Source organism: Protopterus annectens, chromosome 1.part1 (genome assembly GCF_019279795.1).
Source record: "Protopterus annectens isolate FY-2018-M chromosome 1.part1, PAN1.0, whole genome shotgun sequence".
In the NCBI taxonomy this organism is placed as follows: domain Eukaryota; kingdom Metazoa; phylum Chordata; order Ceratodontiformes; family Protopteridae; genus Protopterus; species Protopterus annectens.
This window is the reverse complement of record NC_056726.1, coordinates 1,697,745,218-1,697,770,363: the sequence shown is the minus strand read 5'-3', so window position 1 is coordinate 1,697,770,363 and position 25,146 is coordinate 1,697,745,218. Positions and strand designations below refer to the sequence as shown.

At 38.7% G+C, this 25,146-nt stretch overlaps 1 long non-coding RNA gene across 1 annotated transcript in view; it reads right to left on the bottom strand.

Annotated features, from left to right (window-relative positions):
* Positions 1 to 4,322: 4,322 nt before the first annotated feature.
* The window catches only part of LOC122814037, an 81,274-nt gene continuing 60,450 nt past the window's right edge, over positions 4,323 to 25,146 (bottom strand). The window contains exon 3 of the long non-coding RNA XR_006366766.1: positions 4,323 to 4,450. This is a non-coding gene — a long non-coding RNA (uncharacterized LOC122814037). The remainder of the gene's footprint in view (positions 4,451 to 25,146) is intronic.

Sequence of the window (25,146 nt, the reverse complement as noted above, 5' to 3'; positions counted from 1 at the left end):
ACTCTTGGTATTCATTATAAATAACTATATCTCTGCTCCAATTATACACTAAACATATATAAAATCTGTCCAATCCTATGGTCCACATTTCTAGATCATAACAAACTAGATATCATTGCAATTGCCCATTCAAACATAAAATGACAACATTTTAGTTACAATCAATATCGCAAACTGTTTTCAAATTTATCAGGAAAAATCTAACAAATCAAAAAAATCCTGAAGATATTGTAAACATTACAGTTCAGCTTGTAAGCCTGAGCCTCAAATTCTGAAAAAATAACGGTATGACAATCCTAAAATTCAAGCTGTATTTTAATGTTAGGAAGTTACCAAGTGTAACAGTAAATATAAGCATTTCCACAGGACTTGACAGCAACATGGACACTATATGTGCGGGAAAATGTTAAGAAATTAAAGAGCAACATTAGGGCAATCTCTTTTTTGAACTATATTGGATCAGGGAAAACAAGCTATGAGGGCTATTATATAAGCTATTTATAAACCCATGCAATTTGTTTGCCAGCCTCCCTGTATTTAATAGAAGTTAGATTATGTCAACCACTAAATAACTTCAATATTATGCTAAACAGCCAGATATCCGCCCTAGCAATCTTTAGTAAAACTACATTAAGGGAAGTGTTTAACTAACTCTCTGGCAGGAGGGGGGCAAAATGATGGAACTAAACACAGTGAAGGGGTATAGGGGTATAAAGTCTAAATGATGCTAGAAGATTATTTGCACCATATACTCTGACATAATCTCAAGATCCAACATGCTTCTCTGCAGATATTCACCTGCTGGAACAATTAGCTACAGCTAAAATATTTGTGTAAATTGGGACAGCTTCTGCATTAACTCATATCAATACAATCCAATTGCTAAATGTTAGTATATCATAGGATCATAGGATCATATGAAGCTACTAGGCTAATGGCCCTGGGGCCTTACAAACCTAGCCAAGAGTTTATCCCCAAAAAGAAACCTCAGTTAGCACCTGCCACTCCTGTATGTGAGGGACACAGGTGGAACCCCTGGGACAAATTTGTGGTTTCCCATCCACTCATCAAGCCTGCACTTTAAGTGGATCAGCAATGTGCTCTGTTTGACATGCATAGGAAGTCTATTCCAGAGCTGGGGCAGTCTCTCGGAGACAAACCTGTCTTTCCAACAGGCTTGGTTGATGCCACATATTAGATTCAGGCCTTTTGAGCAAGTAATGCATGAGGAGTTAGATTTATGGATATGGAAGCTTCTCTAGTAGGACAGAGTCTGACATTGCCTTGTAGACAAGACACAGATCACCTCTGAGCAATCTGTATGATACCGAACAGAGTGATAGTGATCTGAGCATGTCCACATAAGACAGGTGTTGGAGGCCATGATTCTCTTTGTGAGGTATTTCAGTAGCCTTTCCAGTTGGTACAAATGTTTGGAGAGGTACATACCAAATGTGGCATTATACTCAATTATTGGACTAATGAGGGAGGAGTATAGAGAGGATGCTCAGTATACTCAATTATTGGTCTAATGAGGGAGGAGTATAGAGAGGATGCAATCCTTTACTTATGAAATGAACCACATAAAAGGCTTTTCTGACTACTGCCGCTGCATGATGGTTGAATGTGAGGTTGTTATTAACCTGAGTGCCCAGGTCTCTCACCACAAGTTGTGCATTTAGGGGGTTGCCTTTGATGTGGTAATCAGCAAGGGCCATGTTTCTGCCGTATGGTATGATGATACATTTTTTTTGCATTTAGCTTGATCCCATGACTTTGGCACCAGTCATTAGTTGGCGTGAGACCCTCTTGCACTATGTTAACATCATTTGGGGAGACAATGACAGCACCCAACTTACAGTTGTCCACAAACTTGGTCAGCCACAAGCTTTTTGTCTTTGCCTGGATATCTGAGAAGTAGATGACAAACAGTAGCGGTTCCAGGACAGATCCCTGGGGAACTCCACTAGTGACAGGTCTGCCATCGGAGATGGAGGTGTCTATTTTGACTTTGAGGGTGTTGTTGGTGAGCCATTTGGCCACTTACCTGATGAGATAGGGATTTACACCAAGTTGTGTTAGCTTTTCGATGATACCTGAGTGGGGGATTGTGTCAAAGGCCTGGCCAAGTCAAGGTAAGCTGTATGCACTGACATTCCCCTCATCTAGGCCTTGGTAACAGTCTCAAAGAAGTCAACCATGTTCACCAGACAAGATCTGCCTTTGACGAATCCAAACTGGGTGGGGTCAAGAGCTTGGAGATTGCCTATATACACTCCATGGCTTTACAGATCAGACTTGTCAAGCTAATGGGGTGACAGTTTCTAGGGTCAATAGTGGCACCACCTTTATGCAAGGGGATAACAATGTTAGTTCTCCACTCTACTGGAATGAAGCCTGCACTTAGGCTGTGGTTGAATAGGGTGCTCAAAGGTGAGGCCAGTTCTTGCTGGAGATCATGCAGAATACAGCCTGGGATATTATCAGGTCCCATGGAAGCTGTGTTATTTGCATTGGATAGGGCCTTTAACACTTGATCTACAGAGATGTGAGATGCAGGACAAGTATCAGGGATGTTGATAGGGCCTTGGGGGGGGGGGGCATGGGGGTGAAGTTTGCACTGAAGCTATCTGCTAGCAGATTGGCTAAGTCAACAGGATCACTATAAGCGATACCATTAAGTACTAATTTGGAACAAACCTGGGCTTTGTCATGGAGGTTCCTGACATAACTGAAGAAGGATTTGTGTTTTCATTTTTTTGGAGGCTAGTTTCAATTTTTAATTGGCCTTGGAGGCTTTCATTAGTGATATAATTTGCTTGTTGAGGCTAAAGATGGAGTTTTTCCAATTTGGAATATGTTCCTTTTTACCCTTTTGTTGTAAAGCCTGTTGATAGAGGATGTCCATTAAACAGGTTTATGTTTCCTTGAGGAGTAGGTTTTAGTTTTACTGGGTATGGCTAAGTCCATGCAGTTGTACAAGTTCTTGTATACTGCATTGGCTTACTGCTCAGCATAGTTCTCTGCATTTTCTGAGGGGAGGCAGTGGTGTGAAGCATCACATACCCTCACTTAGGAGGTTGTAGTCAGTTTTTTGAGAAGTTTTTAGCTTGATTATGGTTGGGGGGGGGGGGGTTGCATGGGATAGAAACTTTGAATGAGATAGTCCAATTATTTGATCTCACCAGGGAAGAACATACTACGGGAGTGATTTCATAAGTAAATGAATTGCTATAACTCTCCATTTAAATTGACGTCATGTTGGATGCCAATTTTATCAACTTACTCAGTAGTCGCTGACACTAAACATATACTTTAGGAGTGCACACTGGTTAAAATGATTTGATAAAAAATCTGATCATTCAACTAGATAAAATTAATAAATAAAGATAGCCTGTATCCTAAACATCAAAATTAAAACAATTTTCCTACCAAACTTTGCAGTATTGCTGGTCCTGTCTTTGGTAATTAGGCACCCTGCAGTTAGGAACTGAATAACCCAAGGTGAGATAATATGCAATGGACGGTACAACACAATCCAAGAGAAAATAAAATCCATCAGATTATCTGTCATTTTCAGACAACATTTTAGGGCATTTCCTAATTTAGGGGACTATATAAAAGGTTTTGAGAAGACTATACTGTAAAACAATGCAAAGATAATTCCAAATATAGATGGTTTCTTGTGAAGGTATAAGTTACTCTCATACCACTGGGAAACATAGCTATTGGTTGGTTTATGTCAATGAATCATGTTGTAGAGCTAAAACTCCATCTCTGTATTATAATAAAAATAAATATACACTTAAATAAATATTTAACTGCTGTGATTCAGAAACATTTCTATAGTATATGAGACTTTGTTTTCATTCAGTAAAACCTTACATTAAAAAATACAAGATGATGTGAATTTCTGTAGTCCAGATGACATATGAAGACTAATTCTCTTGTAAACATTTGTTTACTGTATTCAAATTAATAGCAAAAACTGCCAGGAGAATTTCCCCATCTGTCACAACTGCATTATGTTATTCGAAGCAATAATCTTGGATTTTATGTAAAAGTGCATCATCACACATGGGGAGTGCAGAGAGCTTTTCTGTGCATCTATAAAATATCTACTGAGAGATTCTCTTCTATTCAGATGTTTCCTCAGTTACATAGTTAAGAAACTGTTCTTTGTATACATTTTTTGAGGTTTTAGTTTTCACTGGATTAGGCTTCCAAAACATTTCAGATAATTTTAGTATTCATTTAATGCTAACAAACTAAGTACCAAGCAAAAAAACTTCCAGGAAAAAAGTTTATATTTCATTATTAGTTTCAACCATACCTGGGTAAGAGTAGAGTCCTGATTTACATTCACAGGAATAACCTGAATAAGTCTCGTTCCCATAGGTTTCATTATAGAACAGGCATTCTTCATCCCGTAAACATGTATATGGACAGTCTAAATAAAATATACAAAAAAAATTCTGATGGGAAAACAATAAAGTAACACACAATAAAATGAACAGTTGTTAATTGTTAGGAAGTATATATTTCATATTTCTGTATTACTTATTTGGTAATTTCTAGTTACAGAAAAGCTTATTGTTTGTTGCAGAATTGTGTGCAAGATTATGTTTTACAGTTCTCTATTTGGATAACTTTTCATTAAGTATAAAGGCTGTTACCATAGCCAAATTCTTTTATCTGCTACAGCAATGGCTTCATACTTACTCTGATGCCAGCAGTACAAACAAATTATTGTTTTGAAATGCCATTACTGCAGTCACATATTACAAAAATGTTAATGTGTTGAGAAAAGGCTTAGCCTGTGCAGAAGCCTTATCTTGGAAGGTTTCCATGCTACAAAAAGGCTTTCCGTTTCATAGATATATTTTATCTATATTTTTATTATAGTATATTACATTATTAATTAGTAATAATATATCAATGTATGTATAGATAGATATATTATTAGTATTAAAATTACAGCATTACAATGTTATATATTATAATAATATTCATTTACATTTTACCATAGAGGTTTTTACCTCACAGGGCCATGTTCAAGACAACAGCCTTGCAGGGGAAACTGCATGCTAATGCAGCACTCCCAGGGGGAATGGCTAATGTTAATCATCCATATGATCTCCCCTGGAAATGTACTCAGCTCTCAGCTTGCTTGGCTGAGCAATGACTTGCTCGGCTGAATAAAAGTTTACTCTGGGAGTAAAACGGAAACACCATCAAAAGGCAAGAGTCATCTTATTCTTTCCTAATGGAGCACTGATAGTTCAGATAAGTACGATGGTGCCCTAGGGGTGGGGGGAGTCATGATTCTGTGTGTGAGTGTTTCTGGGAGAGTAATTGAGTCTGGATGAAAGTGCGTGTGTGTGTGTGTGTGTGTGTGTGTGTGTGTGTGTGTGTGTGTGTGTATCTACTTATCTAGCGTATATCACATTAAGGCAGTTAAGTTCGGAGATGCTAATGTTTTTAATATGTTCCTGCATGTGTTGGAGTGTGTATGAGACATTTCTTTGAATCCTAGGGATAATCACACTTAAGACTTTTCTGTAAAATGCATATGTCATTTAGCTGAGCCCAAATGACGAAATATTTTGGTAAAATGTCTATGATGATATAAAAGATTTAGTAAATGAAAGCCATGTTTGAGTGTCATTTCTTCCCTTTTAGTCCAATACTCCAGTCATACAATTATGTCATTCCATTTATCAAGTGACATATTATTTGTTTAAGATTTGTACCTAAATAAGACCATATAGGGTGAAGAGTTTTCCACAACCAAAATTATGCAAAGAATCTGCAATGATGTTTTCATCACAGATGAAGCAGCAAGATGACCATGTCCTGACCACAGCTGTGGGCAGTTATACAGACATTGTATGTATCAGCATGAATTATGTCCTGACCATAGCTGTGGGCAGTTAAACAGACATTGTATGTATCAGCATGAATCGTTTATGTCCTGACCATAGCTGTGGGCAGTTATACAGACATTGTATATATCAACATGAATCGTTTATGTCCTGACCATAGCTGTGGGCAGTTAAACAGACATTGTATATATCAACATGAATCGTTTATGTCCTGACCATAGCTGTGGGCAGTTAAACAGACATTGCATATATCAACATGAATCGTTTATGTCCTGACCATAGCTGTGGGCAGTTATACAGACATTGTATATATCAGCATGAATCGTTTATGTCCTGACCATAGCTGTGGGCAGTTATACCGACATTGTATATATCAGCATGAATCGTTTATGTCCTGACCATAGCTGTGGGCAGTTATACAGACGTTGTATATATCAACATGAATTATGTCCTGACCATAGCAGTGGGCAGTTATACAGACATTGTATATATCAGCATGAATCGTCTATGTCCTGACCATAGCTCTGGGCAGTTATACAGACATTGTATATATCAGCATGAATTGTTTATGTCCTGACCATAGCTGTGGGCAGTTATACAGACATTGGATATATCAGCATGAATCGTTTATGTCCTGACCATAGCTGTGGGCAGTTAAACGGACATTGTATATATCAGCATGAATCATTTATGTCCTGACCACAGCTGTGGGCAGTTAAACAGATATTGTATATATCAGCATGAATCGTTTATGTCCTTACCACAGCTGTGGGCAGTTAAACAGACATTGTATATATCAGCATGAATTGTTTATGTCCTGACCATAGCTGTGGGCAGTTAAAACGACATTGTATATATCAGCATGAATCGTTTATTTCCTGAGCATAGCTGTGGGCAGTTAAACAGACATTGTATATATCAGCATGAATCGTTTATGTCCTGACCATAGCTGTGGGCAGTTAAACAGACATTGTATATATCAGCATGAATCGTTTATGTCCTGACCATAGCTGTGGGCAGTTAAACAGACATTGTATATATCAGCATGAATCGTTTATGTCCTGAGCATAGCTGTGGGCAGTTAAACAGACATTGTATATATCAGCATGAATCGTTTATTTCCTGAGCATAGCTGTGGGCAGTTAAACAGACATTGTTGTTGTTGTCTTTTGGCTTTTCCCGGTTAGGGATCACCACAGTGGAACTCCAGTCCGCTAATGATTGGCAGTAGATATTCACGGTGCTGAGTTGCCAGCTCAACTAAACAGACATTGTATATATCAATATGAATCATTTATGTCCTGACCATAGCTGTGGTCAGTTAAATAGATATTGTACATATCCACATGAATCATTTATGTCCTGACCATAGCTGTGGGCAGTTAAACAGACATTATATATAGCAACAAGAATTGTTTATGCCCTGTGTTTTTGGGAATTTAACAGATATACATATATATATATATATATATATATATATATATATATATATATATATATATATCAACATGAATTGATGTATATATATATATATATATATATATATATATATATATATATAGCTATATTTATTCCTATGTGTGTGTGTATGTATATATATATATATATATATATATATATATATATATATATATATATATATATATATGTGTGTGTGTGTGTATGTATATATATATATATATATATATATATATATATATATATATATATATATATATATATATATATATATATATGTATATATATATATATATATATATATATATATATATATATATATATATATATATATATATATAAATATATATAAATGTATATATAAAAAAAATATATATATATCTATATATATATATATATATGTATATATATGTATACAGATTTACTATCATGTCTGCGAACTGCAGACAATCAAGCATGGGTTAGTCAAAAGGCAGTTTTCCAGGAGATAGAATACCGAACCAGGTAACATCGAATACACTACAGTGAATGGGTAGTGTACTTCGATTATCTGAGTTCGGCATTGTGAGTGGAGATTGCGGTACAGTGAAGAACAAGGAATTAACCCATTTCATCACTAGTGTGATTTCAGAGTTGGTATGCAGGATGTGGGAGTTGGTGTGGGGCACAGCCCTCCCACATGGGGGATGCAAGGGGACTTGTCCCCTGCAAAACAGTGAAGTAAATGTTCACTGTAGAGTGTAACAGAATACTAGGGTACATAGCATGGGTGACTGATGTCACCTCCTGCTATACTGAATACATCGAACTACAGGTGTCGATGTATTCAGTTTCAACTTGGCTGCCATATCGATGATTTGTATTTGGCATTTGAGGTCGACATTGTGACGAGTCGACCTATGTGGTTTTGTACATACAATAGTAATAGTAAACCATATATATCTATATATATATAGCTATATCTATATATCTATATATATATATATATATATATATATATATATATATATATAGGTCACCAATTCATAATCTAAATTTCAGAAGCCAAAACCCATATGGTGATGACCACATGTTCCAGTTTTTAAATTTCGAACATGTCAACAAAAAAAAAAAAAAAAGAAACAAAACGAAACATTTACCTACATGTTGCTAGCAGGGGAGAAAGCCCAGTGCACCCTCTGCTATCTAAATATACCAACTCTGAGATAGCACTACAGTGCGGAAGATGAGAATATTCTGATTCTGCACTGTACGGAGATGCCCGTTCTGCATGATTGAAATTTCAAAAGTCTGGGCAATATGGGTTTCGGCTTTCCGTAATTTTGATCATGCATAGGGGACCCATATATATATATATATATATATATATATATATATATATATATATATATATATATATATATATATATATATATCTGTACACATATATATCTGTACACACACACGCACACACATATATATATATATATATATATATATATATATATATATATATATATATATATATTTATAGACACACAAAAATGCACACACACACATACACACACACACACACACACACACACACACACACACACACACACACACACACACACACACACACACACATATATATATATATATATATATATATAGTTTCATAGTTTCATAGTTTTGTACTAGGCTATCTGCCCTAGGGCATTTATATGCCTAGCCAGAATGTTTGCGGCTTCCGCCACCCCTTGGAATGATACAACTGTGCACAAATAAGATTTAGTTTACGGTGCCTCTCTCTAGTAGTGACTCAGAGATGATCCCTGGGGTAATCTTCTGATGGATTTGGATTTTTTGAAGTGGAGCATGTCCATTAATTCCGGATTGGACATGGCCTTTTACGTCAGGCATAGATCACCTCTGAGTAGGTGGTATGCTACTGAATAGAGCTGGAGTTTCTTCAGTCTGGCAGCATATGACATATGTTTGAGACCCTTGATCCTCTTGGTGAGGTACTTTTGAGGTCTTTCCAGCTGCTGTAGGTGCCGGGTGAGGTACATACCAAATGGGGCATTGTACTCAATCATGGGCCTGATAAGGGAAGAGTATAGGAGCACAATGACATCTCTTGATCTAGATGTGAATCCTTTCATGATAAGGTGGGCAAGGTAGAAGTTCTTCCTAACCACTTTGGCAACGTGGGTGTCAAATCAGAGGTCACTGTCTACTTGGGTCCCTAGGTCCCTGATTACTTCTTTAGTACTTAATGGATTACCACCTATGTGGTAATTTGTGGGTACCTTGTTTTTCCCAAAAGGGATGACTATACATTTTTTGGCATTCAGTTTAAGGCCATGGCCCTGGCACCAGTCATCCATTTCTGTGAGGCCTTTCTGGAGGACGTATGTGTCCGCTGGAGTATCGACTATGGCGCCCAGTTTGCAGTCATCTGCGAACTTTGTCAGCCACAACCCTTCTATGTTTGCTTGTACCTCTGAGAAATAAATGCCAAACAAGAGGGGTCCCAAGACCGAGCCCTGTGGGACACCACTTGTGACTGGCTTAGAATCTGACATAGTTCCAGCAATTCTAACTTTGTGGGTTCTGTCCTTTAGCCAGTTTGCAACCCATCTTGCGAAATATGGGTTTATATTTAAGCTGATGAGCTTGTCTATGATGCCCAAGTGGAGTATTGTGTCGAAGGCTTTTGCAAGGTCAAGGTAGGCTGTGTGAACTGCCTTGCCCTCATCAATGGCTTTAGTGACTGTTCCAAAAAAGTCGACCAGGTTCAAAAGGCAGGATCTGCCCTTTACAAAGTCAAATTGGGTAGGATGAAGTGTCTGTAGGTCCCCGATGTCTTTGTTTATGAGTTCCATAATGATCTTCTCCATAGCTTTGCAGACCAGGCTCGTTAAGCTTATGGGGTGGTAATTTCCAGGGTCCGTAAAAGCACCTCCTTTGTGGAGTGGAACCACTGTCGCTGTACACCATTGTTTGGGTATGTATCCTGTAGTAAGGCTAAGATTAAACAGCATCCGTATGTGCGGGTTTAGTTCCTCGTGGAGTTCATGTAGCATGCAACCTGGGACACCGTCTGGTCCCATTGATACTGTATTTTTAGCTTTGGAGAGGGCGGCTCTCACCTGGACATCTGAGATGTCAGGGAGGCTACATTTAGCTGGGACAGATATTTCTTCTTTTGGGGGTGAGGGAGGGGAGAAATTTGCACTAAACCTGTCTGCCAGTATGTTGGCAATATCTGCGGGTTCAGTGTATTTTTTGTCATTTTGAAATAACTCTGAGCATATCTGGGGGTTTCTGCCCAGGTTTCTAACATAACTGAAGAAGGCTTTGTGATTATCTTTAGTGTTCTTTGCAATTTTTCTCTCAAAGTTGGCCTTACATGATTTTATGAGTGATCGTAGTTTTTGCTAGTGCTGATCAGAGATGCCTTCCCTTTTTGGGGTTTTGCTCTGTCCTGCTGTAGCTTCCTCCTCCTGTTGTAAAGTTTGTTTATGGCTGGGGTCCACCAGACAGGACACCTGCCTTTGGTGGAAAGGGTCTTGGTTTTATTTGGGATTGCATGATCCAAGCATTCTTGGAGGTGTTCGTAGAAAGCATTTATAAAGGTTTCAGCAGTGTGGGATGTGGTTTTCACTGGCCTAGGGGGCTTGAAGTATACCACCTCAGTCTTAAGAAGTGTAAAGTCGGCTTTTGAGAAGTTTCTCACTGTGGTCTTTTGTGCTGGGGGTGGGGGTGGGATGTGGATTTCCAGGGAGATTAGTTTATGGTCTGATCTCACTAGTGAGGGGTATACCTCCGGTGTGGAGCATTGTGTCCCCATGTTTGTGATGATCAGGTCCAGTATATTATCTCCCCTTGTGGGAGTGGTGACTAGTTGTTCCATCGCATTTGAGTTTATGAATTCTAGGAACCTTTGGGCTAGGGTGTTGGGGCTTGAGTAATGCACCCAGTCTATGTTTGGGTAGTTGAAGTCACCCAATATGATGGTATTTGGTGAGACATTCATATTCTGCAGTGTCTTCAGGGAGACTGAGTGGGGTTCCTGAGTTTGAGATGGTGGTCTGTAGCATGCTACAAATTGTAGAGCAGTTTTGCCTACGGTTAGTTGCACATGGATGGTCTCCGATGCTTCGTGCATTGCCACTAACCTGGAGGTGTGGGTGTCTTTGATGAATAAGGACGCTCCCCCTCCCTTTGTGGTTTGGTCAAAGTTTTGGGGCCGAAATGCATGATATGAGGTATAACCTGGTACTGCTGGGGTGCTCTAGGGAGCCTTGAACCAGGTTTCAGTCACTGCACAGACATCGATGCTCTCCATACTGAGGAGGGCTTCAAGAGCCTGCATCTTGAGATTTAGACTTCTGGCATTGAGCAGCATCACCCTTAGTTTTTTTCAACTTTTGTTTTCTAGGGAGGTGGGTTTGTCTTTTGAGCCTTGCCTAAAAAAGGCACTATGGGGGTGGCAAGAGCCTTTGCCAATATCCAGAAGCCCAGGGGTGACAGGTGCAAGCTGTCCCTTGTGAAGCAGCATGGCTTGTCCAGCATGTCATCCCAAGCAGACAGACATTGGATCCCCCTAGAATGACACCAGTAATTAAGCCAATTATTAAAGCTTATCATCTTGTCTTTGTACTGTGGCATCATTCTTGGTGAAGGCAAGATGCTGCTCAGTGTCAGGGTCATACCGGCCTGGGCTACATAATCATAGAACTCCTCTATGTCTCTTTTCATGTAGTCCAGGGAGGTACATTTCAGGTCATTCACGCCGGCATGGACAATGACTGAGTCATATTTGTACTTGCTTTGGAGTGACCTGAGTGCTTGTGTTATGTGGCAGATCCTAGCACCCAACAGGCAGCTCACTGTTACCTTTTCCTTGTTCAGCCTGGTGAGTGGGACGTCAGTGTGTCTGACTATATAGTCACCTATTACAAGTGTATCAGGCATGGTGTTTGGCCTTAAGGGCTGTGACTGTTTGGCACACTGACTTTGTGAAATATGTGTTGCATGTGCTGTGTTTTGAGGTGGCGGTTTCTTGGATGTCTGATTTGGGAGCCTCTGTTGTTTTAGTAGATTTTTAATTAGAGCCTCCGAGTATGTCTTTATGTGTTTATGTGTTTGGTTTGCAGTTGTGGTAGGTCTATGTGAGACTGGGTTTGTGGTGTGTGTGGTTACCTTCTCCTCCTGACTGGTCTTGCCAGTCCTGAGTCAACAGAGCTCAGCCTCCAGTTTGGCTATATAGTTGCATCTCTCACATGTATTTGTATTTGTTGGGAGGAGGAGAGGGCTGCCTGTGTACATGAGGCAGTTGTAACATTGCCTCAAGATTCCCAGATTAACCAGCTGAACTGGAGAGGATGCCAGTAATTTACCACTCGCCATGCTAGAATAGTATAAGGGATTGCTGTGTAACTGAGTCAGAGAGGACTTACAGGGAAGTGGGTACTCATGGGGATTGTAGGTGGATGTAGTGTGTACTTTAGCTTAAGAGTGCTTTACTTTTGAAGAAAAGCTTTAGGAGTAAGTGCTGGGCTTATAAAATAGAGAATAGACTGATTTTATTGAAAGTAGAGCTGTTTTAAGGGAAAAACTGAAGAGTAGACTTGGCAGAGCCAGATATAGTTTAAGCTTGTTTAACCACCACTGCGTTATGCGCACAATCGTGCAAAACCACGTAAAAGTGGATTTTAAACAGGGAACTTCAAAAGAGCTAGAAATGGTCCAAAACGACCAATTACTACAAGATCTTGTGCTGAGGTCACTCCTTCAGGGACAGATAGGCTGCTCAAGGCTCCCCACTCCCACTACTGAGCAAAGAAACTTCCTTCTATCCAAATAAGGCAATGGGCAACACAGGAACTATCCCAAAGTCCAGAATACAGCAAAACCTGTATAATGGACTATTCTAGTCAAGGAAAGTTGGGAAAACAAGGATTTTTTTTTTTTTTTAGTAAGAAACTACAAAAAAATGCAGCAAACAACAGTATATCAATTGCACAGGCTAGCGCACTTTACTGGGCAGCCTCGACAGTTAAATTAAACAAACAAACTTTAAACAAACTGTATCTTAAGTGCAGATAATGTGAAATGCAAAATACAGGTAATAAAGAAGTTAAAACTTTGTTTAAAGCAAGAAAAGAAGGTTGTTCAGGTAAAACAGCAAAAAAACACTTAAATCTGCAAAGTAGTCACTTTTTCTCAGTTCTCTGCTGCTAGCACCACTCTGCAGGACCACAAGGAGCTGTTGCTGAGTAGTATAGTCAGAAAAAAATGCTCAGAGGTGGATTTTAAACAAGGAACTTCAAAAGAGCTAGAAATGGTCCAAAACAACCAATTACTACAAGATCTTGTGCTGAGGTCACTCCTTCAGGGACAGATAGGCTGCTCAAGGCTCCCCACTCCCACTGGTGAGCAAAGAAACTTCCTTCTATCCAAGTAAGGCAATGGGCAACACAGGAACTATCCCAAAGTCCAGAATACAGCAAAGCCTGTATAATGGACTATTCTAGTCAAGGAAAGGTGGAAAAACAAGGATATTTTTTTGTTTTTTTTTTGTTTTTTTAGTTAGAAACTACAGGAAAATGCAGGAAACAACAGTATATCAACTACACAGGCTAGCACACTTTAGTGGGTAGCCTCGACAGTTAAATCAAACAAACAAACTTTAAACAAACTGTATCTTAAGTGCAGATAACGTAAAATGCAAAATACAGGTAATAAAGCAGTTAAAACTTTGTTTAAAGCAAGAAAAGAAGGTCGCTCAGGTAAAACAGCGAAAAAATACTTAAATCTGGAAAGTAGTCGCTTTTTCTCAGTTCTCTGCTGCTAGCACCACTCTGCAGGAGCATGAGGAGCTGTTGCTGAGTAGTATAGTTAGAAAAAAATGCTCGGAGGCATATTTTAAACAGGAAACTTCAAAAGAGCTAGAAATGGTCCAAAACGACCAATTACTACAAGATCTTGTGCGGAGGTCACTCCTTCAGGGACAGATAGGCTGCTCAAGGCTCCCCACTCCCACTGGTGAGCAAAGAAACTTCCTTCTATCCAAGTAAGGCAATGGGCAACACAGGAATTATCCCAAAGTCCAGAATACAGCAATGCCTGTATAATGGACTATTCTAGTCAAGGAAAGGTGGGAAAACAAGGATTTTTTTTTTGTTTTTTGTTTTTTTTTTAGTTAGAAACTACAGAAAAATGCAGGAAACAACAGCATATCAATTACACAGGCTAGCACACTTTAGTGGGCAGTCTCAACAGTTAAATTAAACAAACAAACTTTAAACAAACTGTATCTTAAGTGCAGATCATGTAAAACGCAAAATACAGGTAATAAAGCAGTTAAAACTTTGTTTAAAGAAAGAAAAGAAGGTTGCTCAGGTAAAACAGCAAAAAAATACTTAAATCTGCAAAATAGTCACTTTTTCTCAGTTCTCTGCTGCTAGCACCACTCTGCAGGACCACGAGGAGCTGTTGCTGAGTAGTAAAGTCAGAAAAAAACGCTCGGAGGTGGATTTTAAACAGAGAACTTCAAAAGAGCTAGAAATGGTCCAAAACAACCAATTACTACAAGATCTTGTGCTGAGGTCACTCCTTCAGGGACAGATAGGCTGCTCAAGGCTCCCCACTCCCACTGGTGAGCAAAGAAACTTCCTTCTATCCAAGTAAGGCAATGGGCAACACAGGAACTATCCCAAAGTCCAGAATACAGCAAAGCCTGTATAATGGACTATTCTAGTCAAGGAAAGGTGGAAAAACAAGGATATTTTTTTTGTTTTTTTTTTTTGTTTTTTTAGTTAGAAACTACAGAAAAATGCAGGAAACAACAGTATATCAATTACACAGGCTAGCGCACATTAGTGGGCAGCCTCGACAGTTAAATTAAACAAACAAACTTTAAACAAACTGAATCTTAAGTGCAGATAATGTAAAATGCAAAATACAGGTAATAAAGTGGTTAAAACTTTGTTTAAAGCAAGAAAAGAAGGTCGCTCAGGTAAAACTGCAAAAAAATACTTAAATTTGGAAAGTATTTGCTTTTTCTCAGTTCTCTGCTGCTAGCACCACTCTGCAGGAGCACGAGGAGCTGTTGCTGAGTAGTATATATATATATATATATATATATACATATATATATATATATATATATATATATATATATATATATATATATATATATATATATATATATATATATATATATATATATATATATATACATACATATGGTAAATGACAAGTCAATGGCGAGGTCCATATTTCAGCCTTATTAAGGTCAGTATCATTGTTCTTCAAAGGTAATTATGAATAACCTTCCATCAGTGGCTCACAGGAATAAGGCCATCACTACTGCTCAGATAGCCAAAATGTGAGTAATTACTTGGGTGATTATTGACACTGGAATGGAGGATGGACACCAGCCTGGGGAGAAGAGGTATGGCATGTTTAGTGTCACAACAGCAAGTATTGATTACCCTTGTCAAAATGGAGGGGGAGCTGAGAGCTCTAGGGTGCTTCTTGATTCTCAGCAATCCTGCTGATATCAATGCCTTGTAGAGGTCAAAGACAGAGCAGTGATGATCAGCCCATTATATGTCCCACCCAAAGCTGTTTGGCTGGGTACAATAGAATGAGGAAAATAAGAAAAAAATCTCTTGGCTGCATCCATGATGGTCTCTCTTGGCTGACACTCTGTGACGGGGGAATGAATGGGCCTAGTTGTGGCTGATGATCACCAAGCAGCAGAGGCAGTTTAGGAAAAAAGGGGTAAATAAGTGGAGGACTGCATCAGTGAGAAATTTGGTGAATTTATTACTGAAGTATAGGAAACGGAAAGGTAATGTTTATTTTTAAGATCATAAATCTACAAGGATATTAACAATAATCTGTCTTCATTCTGCTCGGTTAAAGGGAAAAACTGGGCAGTTGGAAAGCTTAATTTACTTGTGTAGGTGCACAAGGTTTAAGATTCCAAGCATGTGAAATAACTGAAGATGGGGCTAACCTTTAGTTAATTAGCATATGAGCTCCAAATTGACTCCTACATATCCTGGTCGACAGCAAATTTGATGATGTATAGAACACATAGTAAGTGTGTCATATGCATCTTCAGTAAACATTAAGGTGACCAATGGTGTTCCTCATTTCTCCCTGCTGGGACCCATACTATTTGGCATCTGTTTTGCATATCTCCAGATTGTAAATGGAAATAAATGGATAACCAAGTCTGTAGATGACTGCAAACTTAGTGCCGTCCTCAAGTCCCCCTTTGGTATGCAGTGGTTCCAAAAGGAACTTGCACAGGTAAAAACCTTTGCCCAAAAATAGATTAAAACTAAATGTCAAACAGTGCACTCTTTTCACATTTGGTAACTGATACTTTTGTCCATCTTATTATATAGACAACACCTCACTTCAAAATGAAAGAGTGGTGAAAGCCCTTGACAATAGGCAAAAGTGTTATATCTCCGTCAAAGAAAGTTCTTACTCCTCTATATCTCTCATTGATCAGACTAACTATTGAATACAATACTCCTCTTGGGATGTATCTAGGTATATCAAGCAACTGGAAAGACAGGAGAGGTTCCTAAATACAAAGATAACAAAATTAAAAAAAGACAAGAGTTACCAGGTGGAACTGGTAACACTGTCCATGTATTCATCATCCTACAGACTCTTTAGGTATAATATGTGCCTTGCCTTCCTTTACATTAGGGATCCAGTAATCCAAGACCTTATATTTATTCACAAATCAAACAGTCCTACTAACACTAGAACAATAGATCTAAACCTGCTTCAGCAAATAAACAAAACACGACAGAGAGTCATACTACTATGGAACAAACTTCCACTCCAACTTTATTAACGTGACACATTTTCTTATCTCCAAAATTGAGTCAGACATCTGGATGTATATTCACAAATTCATCCCTGGTATGACTGGTGTGTTTCTCCTTCAGTTTGGAGGATACTGGCAAGGCATAAATGGCAACAGCATTTATTTGTCTTGTATGCTCTATGATGCTAAGTGTAGCACCTAAACCAGATGCAGTGTTAATGGAGTGACCTCATCTAGATTAAATTGCATTGTTGCACCTAATCATCATTGTATACATTTTCCATGGTAGGCACATACTCTACAATTAAGCAAGTAAGACTGTAGGTCATTCCTGGCCACTGTGACTGTTCTGAGGGCAGATAAGCTCTGCAGAAGATGAACTTGCTCTGTTTTCATAAACCTAAATTTAAGTATTATATCAATGATCATGTATCTCAGATTCTTTTGGTGGCTCAGCCGTATCAGTTTTCATCCACAGTAATGGGGTACCCTTAAAACAGTGATCATGGAGGCAGTAGCTGTGTCCTGCACTTCTAATAAAAGGAACAGCAGTGAAGAGGTGGCATATTTAAAAATGAGTGCATCGTTTGAAAAGAATTAAAATAATTCAAGATCAGAAGCTATTGTGTTACAATTAACATTGAGGAGTTTTACTTATTTAGATTATCCAAGCAGTATTCTGTATGGTATCAGGGGTCTAGATGCAGAGGTCACCTGTAAAGAATATTGCCCTTAAAAGCCTGGCATGGCTGAAACTACTGCAGATGCAATAAAGGTGATTCAGCGTAAGTACTTTGTGATTCTTTATACCAATGAAGCATATAATAGTTCTCGTGAGATGAAGAAATACCTTCCTCAACTGATTCGACCCAAAACTATAACTAAGATTTTATCGAACATGGCATTCCTCATCAGGGTTATAAAATATAAGCCCTTATTGTATAACTAAGATTTTATCGAACATGGCATTCCTCATCAGGGTTATGAAATATAAGCCCTTATTGTATAACTAAGATGTTATCAAACATGGCATCACTCATCAAGGTCATGAAATATAAGCCCTTATTGTATAACTAAGATGTTATCGAACATGGCATCACTCATCAGGGTCATGAAATATAAGCCCTTATTGTATAACTAAGATGTTATCGAACATGGCATCACTCATCAGGGTCATGAAATATAAGCCCTTATTGTATAACTAAGATGTTATCGAACATGGTATCACTCATCAGGGTCATGAAATATAAGCCCTTACTGTATAACTAAGATGTTATTGAACATGGCATCACTCATCAGGGTCATGAAATATAAGCCCTTATTGTATAACTAAGATGTTATCGAACATGGCATCACTCATCAGGGTCATGAAATATAAGCCTTATTGCACCAGGGTGATGTAATGACATACAAAAAAGTATTAATAAGGAGATCACCAAAGCTATGGTGCTGGACGGCAATAAGGGTTTGTGGGTTTTAAAAAGATTTTTCTTTTTTGAAAATTTGGTCATATGCATTTGGTGCTTTTAATTTGATAAATAAATTAAGAATAACCCCAAGTTTTGGGTGAAAAAAAGTACAAACTTGAAACTTCCACTTGAGAAAGGTTGTTTTACTATGGAAAATTCCACAAGGATATGGGAATGAGGAAATGTCAGCTTTGTAAGTAGTGTAGATTTATACAAGACAGTGTCCACATTATTTTGGCTTGCTATCTTAAGGTGAATTCGGCCCTTGGAAGGTATGATTTAATACTAAATATGTGGTACACACTGCTATTTGTAATTCAAGTCCTGCATTTTATGTGGGCAAAACTGAGAGTCCCTTCAAGGTGAGAATTTACCAGCATGTCTTTGTCATTAAAAAGGGTAATATTGCAAATGCAATGTGTAATTTTCTAAGGAATGTGGAGATTTTAAGAAGTTCACCTTCTTAGGTATTCCCTAACCCAAGAGATGGCCTTTCAGAGATGTAATTTGAGCGAAGAAAATTGTACTGGCAAATTCTTCTCAATGCAACTGTTTGTCCTGGCAATAATGATAAAGTATCTATAAGTAGTGTGTTAATTCACAAGGCATATACAATGTAATTGCTTATTAATGAATAGATCTGATGTTGTCCTTTTCATTCTTTCTCACTAATGGGTTTCGGATCTGATCCTTTGATCTGACTTTGAATCCAAATTTCAAGCTCCTTCCTCTGACAATAATGCTCTATTCCACCCCCAGCTCCCCAGATCTCTTTTGCTGCCATCGTAACAATTCGGATCTTCTAAGTCTCGAGTTTGAGAGAAATCCTTTTACTGTTAAAGGTTTTCTGTTTTGTCAGTTGAATTATGTTCCTTCTGTCTGAGAAAGAGAACTCCACAAGTTTCAAGAAATGCACTTCTTGTCAGAGTCCCAGGATCCAAGATCCCCAAGATGTTTGACTTCAGATGCAAGGAACTCCCTTCCTCAACTCCAACAGTATCACTGCCCAGCCCTAATCTGATATCTTCAGATCAGGGCGGATTTCGGATCTCAGAGGTCAGCTCTGGTCTGAGGGGTTTAGTTTGGCTCCAACTTTTTCAGAACCATCCTTATCCCTCGGTGTCTTGGCCCTGGACAGCTCGAGTCTGAGTCTCTCCAGATGGCTCATATCCAGGGTTGGCCCTGGCCTTCCTTCTTCAGCTGCTTTTGGTCCAAGGAAGGGGGATAAGTTTCCCTGGGTCCATCAGCCTTCCAGGTAGTAGAAATGGCTTTTTCTTGCATAGAGAACCTTCCTCTCTAGGCTTGGGTCCTATCCCATGCCCATCATCGGGTCTGAGCTCTGAGCCCACCATCTCTGCTCCTCAGGGTCAGTCAGTTCAGGGAATCCTCCACACATGTATCCCATAGAGGTTGCTCCCTCTTCTGACAACACTCTCGAGCAAGCAGACAAGGTGCCTCAGAAAAGAACATGTAAGAGGAAGCACATAGACTCCCCTTTGGAATTTCTTACTGAAGACACCAATTTTGATGAAGGAGAATGATCCCCCTGATCACCACCTGATGATGTCTCCTTTGGGGACATTGTGAAAATCCTTAAACATAAAGGTCACTGGTCTTCACAAACCCCTTTTGCTGAGGAATCTGTGTTCTTGGAGGCTTTCAGGGCTGGCCCATCTACATCTTGGGTGCCCCCCTGGTATATGAACCTAGTGACCAGGTTTTCCGCTGGGCTTGGAAGGAACTTGACACTGTCGGGCCCATCCCCAAGCGCCCAGATACGTTTTTGGCTCCCCCTTCAGACAGACCTCACTGGAGCATGGTAATCCCAGTTGATGTTGGATGTCATGGTTGTGGTGGTGGTCACTAAGTAGGAACTAGTGGAAAACAGCTCCTCTGTCCATCCAAACAGGGAATCCCGAATGATGGACAGATTTGTAAAGCGCATATACACCTTGGCCACTTTCATGCTAAGGTTGTTAAATTACCTAACATATTTTACTCATCTACAGAGAGATTTGATCAATGAGCTCTACAACTCTCTGTCTGAGTCCATGTCTGTGGATGATCTCAAGAAGAATTCTCTCCACTCACTGAAATCTCCTTCGATGGATTAACATGTTCCAATATTTTAATACATATATACTTAGGGATATATGAAATAATGGTTTGTTTTGATTTAAATGATTAATTGTTTTTGGTTCTTCAATTTCCTTATAAATAGTAGGGGGAAGTGATGGATTTCGGACTCAGTAGAAGTTCTGATGTTGAAGCAGAATGAATGCACTGTCAGTTTTTATTTTATTAAACTTGTTGTCTGCACATGGGGTAAGCATTTTGTTTTATTACACTTAAAAAAATAAAATATGTCCACCGGTAGCTACTTGTAAACAATCTCTTCTGACTCCTGTTTTTTACCAAATAAAAAGCGTCTAGCCAGAGTCTTTTCATCCCACTATCATAACAGATGTAAATTATAAATTATTTAGAATAATCTTGCTGGGTTGTAAGTTATAATTATCGCTAGTCTACGGCACCCTTAGCAATTTATTTTTGTTAAAAGTGGCTACACGATTATTCATGCACCAGTATAAATGGATTACTTTTTGCATTACTTTCATAGGTTATCTGATGGCATTATTGGTAAAAGAAGTCATGTCTCATGTCTGCTATAAGTCATACACCTGCTAATACAACAATTGAATATTGGTGTGTTTTGTCTACTTATTGGTCATCCAATAGATAGACATGGTAACTGTGCATTGTTACAATATAAAATATCAGAGAATTCTTAGTGAAATTTTACCATGTCACATCTTCTTTAGATATGAGTTATGTTACTGTCATCAGGGTAAAACTAACCATCATCTGAAACATTTAAGCTCATTTGATGTATTGAAGCAACTTTTCAATGATGCATTAAAGGGAAATTAGCAGCACAAGCCACAAAACTACAATTACATAGGGTACTCTTAGTAACAGTAGATATTTGATGCAATTATTCTCTCTCCAGAATGTATCGTGTAAAAATAATGACACGTGACATTTGTACTCTCCTGGATTTTGAGCATTTTGGCAATGAACAGCTGTCTTGGCCTGTATCTGAAGTTGTCTAGGTCACATGAACAGCTCCAAGTTGTTTCTCATCAAGACGAATGGGAGGAACTCTCTTTCAGTATTAAAAGAGAAGAATTTTCATGTAACTTTACTTATTTATTTATATTTTTCCTGTGGCAGTGCACTGCTCACGAATGATCTATTTCAGGTATAGTCTAGTTGCATATAATCACAACCCTATATAAAGTTGCAAATACTGTTAAGAGTAAATATTCATAGGTGACAAACAGAATAATATGTAACAAAACAATATCGACAACAAAAATTTCACATTTGGAAACAAACTGTTTTATGGTTGGGGGTTGGCAAAATGGTTAAGGCACTAACCTTATAGACAGGCGATGCAGGGTTTGATTCTCAAATGGGGTAATTGGCTAGGCTTAAAATGGCTCACAAGGGCAGTTAACTAAGTATGTAGCTATGATCCTATATATGGCAAGTACAGTCATGTGTTTCAAGATAAAAGAGATAAGTTGGTGTAAGAGAGATGAAGCCACTGATGTGGGATGTATTCAAGGTAAGATGATATGACACATAAAGGACCCACTTGGGAATGTTTGCAAAAATATGCTTTGAACAGTGATCTAAATTCTAAGTAAGGGTATGGGTCTTTTTCTGTTTCTGATCTCATTACTTTCCATATCACAGAAAAATGACAGTCATTTAGTAGTGTAAGTGATGTAACAGGTAGCACATTCACCTTGGGTGCAGAAAGCTGTAGGTTCTATTCCAAACCAGGTAGATCGACTACTGACACTACTGTGCAGCATAAGGGGGTGCTGCACTCCTGAGTGTGTCATCCTTTGGATGAGATGTTAAACCAAGGTCCCATCTGTTTGAGTTAGTTTTAACTCAGGTGGATGTAAAGATATCATGGCATCTATCAAAAAGAGAAGGGGGATGTTCCCAAATGCCTTGGTCAAATTCCCTGTAACAGTATACATACCACCGTGGTTTTCTCTTGAAAAGAGGCTACTAGATTAGTGGGGTTAACCTGGTCAACTAAGGCTAGATAAATAAATAAAATCAATAATACAGTCATTGCCTTCATCTTTTGTGTAAAACATGGATTGGCAGACAGTGTCACACTAGTCTTATGAAAAAAAAAACAAACAACAAGCAGAACCCATCATAGCCTGTAATTCCAATATCCTCTTTACAGCAGCTAATATCAGCTAAAATTCAGTATGCATTTATTGTATACAAAGAACAGCAAAGAGGAAATCAAAATGATTCATTGGGGGTTCCCAATGCAAAACTGACATCTTATTTTGGATCCACCATCCTTGTGACAGATCTAATTTAAGGTGTAACACCCCTTTCAGGAAGAGTTTAAGTATCTGGGGAAGGCTTCTGGTAAAATTAGGCCTGGACAAAGTATTTTAACACACAGGCCTGAGTCAAATTCTGTGTAAGCAAATGGCTTAAAAACTACAGTACCATAGGCAAAACATAATCTTATGATGGCGACTGCTGTAGTCCTAGTGGCTGACTTTAGGTCTCCTATTAAATTTTGTCCATAGACCGCGGTGGTGGTGCTGCGGTAATATTGTTGCCTCACAGTAAGACGTTGTCCTGTTTGATTCTCAGCTAGAGTGTCTTCTGTGTGGAGACATGCATGAATGGGCGTACCTTCTTTGAAGGTTGTGCATCAGGGCCGGCAACTCGGCACGTAAAAATCTACTGCCAATCATTAGTGGACCGGAGTTCTGCTGTGGTGACCCCTAACCGGGAAAAGCCGAAAGACACAACAGCATTAAATTTTGTCCATACCATAAGAAAATGACAGTCATTTAGCTGGTTGAAGTGCACTTGGTTGAAAAGTTGTTTTGCTGCATTGCACCGAATGACCCTGTACAGATTTTATGCTATTTGCAGTGTAAGTGAATTGGTCTATTCCCTTCACTGATACTGCATATGAGTTATGGTGCGGTTTGCATTTTCCCCCATATCATAAGCAGTGGAGTAAGAAAATTTGTGAGTTACCTTATTATTGTACAATCTCAGAAGTGGCACATTTAAAGTCAGGAGAGTGTGAGAGTACAGGTGATACAGGAGGACTTGCTTTTTTGCACAAACACATTTTTTTTTTTACATTTTGTTACATTTTTATGTCTTGTATGAGCTAGGTTGAATTTAAAGGAGTCTGCGTCATTGTACTGAATATGCAAATGAGGGCAGATCTAATATTCATTTTAGATCCTGGGAAAATATGTCATTCCAAATTATTAGACACCTTCCAAACAGTCTTTGAATTGCAAAATGTGAAAGGCTAGTTGAAGAAAGGAGATGCTTTTCTCCTGGTGCTGCAGCCATAACTCATTCCTGAGGGGCACTGTCACAGACACCTCTGCATCCTGTAAGAGAATCATGGCTGCCCCAGCCACTTTTTAACCACTTGAGCCAAACATCTCCTTTCCTTTCCTTCCTTCCTTGTCTTTCTGGGAGTGGGTGTCATGGGAATAAAGGATAGAATGCATAGAAAATGTGTCTTGAGCAGATCATATAAGAATATTTGAGGGCCTAGCAAAAAGCTTCTCATATGCATATTTCCTGCCATGTGGAGAGATCTCAACGTGGAACCCTAAAGGCAAAGTTTGTGTTTCGCTATTTGGGATTCAAATCTACTGAGTAAGTGATTGTGTTAACAAAGACATTCTGCTTTCCTTTGAGATGTACTGCTGCCAAATAAATTATCAAGTCCCACATAGTTCTGGACACCTTACATAATGGAGTGCTGCCTCGCATGTTAATGCACCACACTGCTGAGGTATTGTCTGAAATAACCTGCAACACAACTTATGTGTGACCTTTTTGAATGCTTTAGTATATGCAGTGTCTGCGAGGAATTATTTTATATTTTCTCTACAGGTAAGGCCTCATTCCCAGCATGAAGGAGGACTCAAATCAGATGTTAACTACAGTCAGGAATTTCTGAGGAGGGATAGGGTAGGAAGGCCTGCCATGGTTCATCTGAACTGCTAAATCAAACAGATAATATGCTCAATCAAAGGATGATTCAGTGGAAGTAACTTGCCCAAGGGATGCCTCGGTGACACAGGCTGCTGTTAATCAGGAATTTCATTGTAGCAATACAGGATTTACTTTCTATGCAGCTCTGCTTGCAGACCATCAAAACACACAGACAGAAACTCTCTGGTAGCACATTCATATTGTATGACTGCCCATAAAAATGTCAACATGGTGTTTACTTTATCGAATGTGAAAAATACTATTCATCTCTTTAAATCCAAAACAACCATTAGAAATACCTTCCAGTAAAATGAAGAAATAATAAATTTATTTCCCATCATTTTTAACCCCAGAGTGTCCAGGAAGTATATAACATATTTACTTATTTATTTATTGACATTCGATTAACAGAAAA